Here is a 4739-nt window from a genome sequence, read left to right as displayed (position 1 = left end):
GACACGAACCGCGGTCGACTACGTGGGAATCCAGCGACATAGCCATTACGCTAACTGCTGGTTCCCAGAAAGAGCAACTAAATTTTGAAGAGTCATATAAAATGTAACATTTAGTTCCCTACTTCTGTAGGCATTAAGTGCAGTTTTCATTACAAAAGATTAAACTTTATGCCATCAACCACATTTATTGTTTAAAATGTTCATTAAATTGGCCAAAGGACAATAGGAAAAAATTAAGAATTAAGAGTTAGCCATTACACTAACTGCTGGTTCCCTGCATTTTTTAAAAGATATTTTTGCTATAGGGCACATGCATTTACCAGAGAGACAGAGAAAGAAAGAAAGACAGAAAGTGAGAAATCATCCCCCAAGGAGATGGCCATGCCACAATCCCTTTTCTTCCATTGTCCTTTCAGAATTTTGGGCAAGCATGCACATGTGCCCAGCATGAGATTTAAGCTGCTAGGTCCAGGAATTGAACTGTAGTTGACTGCATGAGAGTCCAGCAACATAACCATTATGCCATTTGCTTATCTCAGTAATGCTTTTTAGAACTTACGTTCACTATGCCAAAGAAAGATGACATGCTACATATGACAATACAAAGGTTCTTCAAAAAGTCTTTGGAAAATATGCATTATAAGAAATGTTTTTCATAATATAGATTTCAAAAAATAGAGATTTTGGGACCACAATCCCTTCTTCTCCATTCTCCTCCCAAGATCTAGAGCACATATGCACGTGTGCATGCACGTACACACATGCATCCAGCATGATTTTAAAGCCACTGTGCCTGGGACATGAACTGTGGTCTGCCTGGGAGGCCAGCAACATTACTGCTATGCCATCTGCTCGCCAAAATCAGTTCAGTTTCTTATTGGTAAATCAACAATGCATTCATGTTTACATGCAATCTTAAGAATCATGCCATTCCTTGAGATTTTACTGGTATATTATTCCAGGTGTTTTTTTATGTGTTATTATTCCCTGAAGCAGGTCATACATTAGTTGTTATAGAATATGAGCATGTGTTTTTTGCTTTTATTGTGAATGTAGGAAAATGGGTTTTATAATAAAATGTAGGGTAATGTTAGTTCTATTAATAAATGATTTTTTTAAATCCTTAAAATGATGTTCGTAATCTTGAATAAAAATTATAGATTTAGGGGCCAGCAGATGGCGTGGTGGTTAAGAAACTAAGCTCCCATGTGATGAGCTGCGGAGCTGGCGGCTAGAAACTCACACCAGGAGCTTATGCGTGTGTGCCCAAGTACAGAGAGGAAAATGGAAGAGAAGAGATTGAGGCATGGCTATCTCCCCAGGGGAGTAATTTCTTGCTTTCTGTCTGTCTGTCTGTCTCTCTCCCTCTCTCTCTCTTTTCTTCTGGAAAGCACACATGCTCGAGAGAAAAAATCTCTCAAAGAAAAAAAAAAAGAGAGAGAGAAGCAGCAAGTTCAATTTTCTTGAATTTAATCAATAAGATGGTTGAAGTTATTGCATATATTTGCTTTCCATATACAAGTAGTTGAATTATAATCAAGTAAAAAAGTAGTCAACATTAGATTTATTTTATAAATTATATGTTGGCCATTTGTTTTTATCAGTAATTAATTTATTTATATAGTACATTTTGATAACCTCTGTCTGAACTAGACTATAGTTATACAGCAAATATCAAAGAGGATATACTCCCCTAACTAACCAGGAAAAGGTAGAGGGTAGTCTGACAATTAAATGCTCAAATACAGTGCAGAATAAATCAATGATGAAATCATTTTCATGATCAATATTACCATAGCTTCTTTGTTCTCTAAATTGCATGCTCTGGGAATATTTGAGACTTTTTTTTTTTAAATTCCGTGTAGAACCTTGATTGATACAGCTATTCAAATGCTCTCTGAATCTAATTCTGTTTCCAAGAAAGAGTCCTATAGAATCAAAAACTCCTTTAAAGTGTCACTTACCTTGTTCTAGCAAAGACAAAATATATGTATGCACTATCTACTGGTCTCTGCTTATTCACATGATTCAATTTAGTTTATCAAGGTATCAATTTAGAATATCATTCTTACTTATAAGTACTTATATAAAATCATTTTATGTGGCAAAAATTGAAATTTTAATTAGCCCCAGAAGCATGAATGCAGTATTTTTTTCTGTACTTTCTTCCATTTGCATAATTATGGTAAGTGAACTAACAAGGGCTGAAGGAACCCACTTCTCCAGCATTCACAAAGAGAAAAAAATTTTTTGAGAGGTTTTTTCGCTCTAGGGCGCGTGTGCTCACCAGACAGACAGAGATAGACATAGAGACAGAAAGCGAGAAATCACCCCCTTGGGGGATGGTCACGCTGCAATCCCTTCTCCTCCATTCTCCTCTCGGGATCTTGGGCACGCATGCACACACGCCAGCATGAGTTTTAAGTAACCAGGTCCGGGACGTGAACTGCAGTCGACTACGTGGGAGTCCAACGACCTAGCCATTACGCTAACTGCTGGTTCCCACAAAGAGAAAATTTTAACAATTCCAAACATGGCACCACCATGAAATAGCATGGATATACTACTGCTCATTCATGGACTCTTGATGTTTTCTGAATCTGAATCTACTCTGTTCAGCCTCAGGAAGGGTTAGGGTTCAGGAAAGAAGCTGGCTAATGTTATAAAATTGGATACTGTCGCCTCCTTTGTCCTGAGATTTTTAACAGGAGTTCGGCTCGGGTCAACATTATTCTCTAAACCAAATTGGTTTTATCTTTTTCAGAGGCAACTTGAATATCCTCATGGGATAAGGTCATCAAACAACTATCTGTGGCTTTTTGAAATACATACTAGATTTAACAATGAAGACATTTGTCTCAGGTAACTTTGATCTTACTTATCTATACAAGTTCAACTAAACCTCATTGACTGTTCTCACCTGACATCGCACGGCAGTATGCAGAAATAGCTTTCTCTTACAACCACAAAGCTCTGAACACTTGAGACCTAGTTTAAGCTCCTTTTATTATTCCATAATAGCCACATGAGAGGACAGAAATCTTCTGGGAATCCTTCTTACTTCTCTTTATTTGAAGTGATTATTAACTCTTGACTACTCAATAGGAATGCTCTAAGAATGGTTTAGATTAATTTTCAGAGTGGCTTATAGTAAGTACACAGTGGGTATAGATTTTAACTCAAACATGTTCTTAAAATGGCTTATCTATAATTTAGTAGCATTTATGTAATATTTTCTGCAATATGTTTGAGGAATTTTAAAATTTTCTTGTGAAATAGGCCCAGAATATTTTGAGAAGCAGATTTCAATATGCTTGGTATATATGAGATTATCCGGGAATTCTGATGATAAAAGTATCACCTCCTTCCTGGTGAAGTATCACTTCTTTTCAGGTGAAACACAGTTCAGAGGACCAATGAAGTTACGGTATATACGAAAAGAACTGAGTTAAGAATCTGAAATTTCTAGGCTTGAGGACAATGACTGAGACACAGAATGTCTGTAGAGTGTTAAAAACTCAATAGACTCACTAATTTTTTAAAAATTTCCCCTTACATTAACCTAGAAAATTAATACAGTCTTTATTTTACCCTAGGCTTGAGGACAATGACTGAGACACAGAATGTCTGTAGAGTGTTAAAAACTCAATAGACTCACTAATTTTTTAAAAATTTCTTTTGTATTGCATATGATTTCTCATTTTCCCCTTACATTAACCCAGAAAATTAATACAGTCTTTATTTTACCATGAAGAAAGTTGAGGTTCAGATATATGAATTATCTTAACAAAAGCCAGTGAGTGTGCAGGTCATCTGAGTTTCAAGCAAAGGTCAGTCTGGATCCAGGATACGTGCCCTTTTGAATGAAATACTGCATATATATATGAGATTAGGGTTTCTGGATTTTGGGGTACACTTCTAGTACTTCTAATAGTGTCTTGCCATTTCCCTAGCCCATTTGTCTAATTCAAGATGGCCAAACAGAACAGGGAGAAATATAAAAACCTATATTCTTTTTTTTTTTTTTTGAGAGGTTTTTGCTATAGGGCACACACACTTGCCAGAAAGACAGAGAGAGACAGAGAGACAGAAAGTGAGAAATTACCTCCTGGGGGGATGGCCACACCACAATCCCTTCTCCTTGATTCTCCTCTCAGGATCTTGGGCATGTACGCACACGCGCGCAGTGTGAGTTTAATTTGAATGATGCTATCCATGCATATTAGTACATACATTAAAAAGTATGAGTGTAAACTCAGGAACCTGAGAATTCAGAAAAAATGTATTGATGAAGCTCTAATGACGAACCTGAGAATTCAGAAAAAATGTATTGATGCAGCTCTAATGACTGTGAACGGCAATAATTTGGCAAAAAAAATAAAAATAAAAATCAGTACTTGTGTAAACTCAGTACATACTACAGTCTGTATGTGGAATCACTATCCTTCAAGCTTGGGCCCAAAGTCTCTCTCAGCAGTCACCCTACATATTTTTCATTATGGGATCCTTCTTTCCAGAACCCAGTAGAAAAGAATTTCATTTAAAAAAAAAATTCAACCCCTCCTCAACAAAACCAAGCCAGGAACTTTCTGTAAATCCACAAAAATGACAAAATTGAATAACAATAGTCAGAAAGAGCAACTAAATTTTTTTATTTGTTGTTTGTTTTGTTTTTTTTTTTTTGAGAGATTTTCACTGTAGGGCGCATGTGCTCGCCAGACAGACAGAGAGGGACATAG

Source organism: Tupaia chinensis, unplaced genomic scaffold (assembly GCF_000334495.1).
Source record: "Tupaia chinensis unplaced genomic scaffold, TupChi_1.0 Scaffold144110_1, whole genome shotgun sequence".
NCBI classification, from domain to species: Eukaryota; Metazoa; Chordata; class Mammalia; order Scandentia; family Tupaiidae; genus Tupaia; species Tupaia belangeri.
This window is presented reverse-complemented; position numbering follows the sequence as displayed.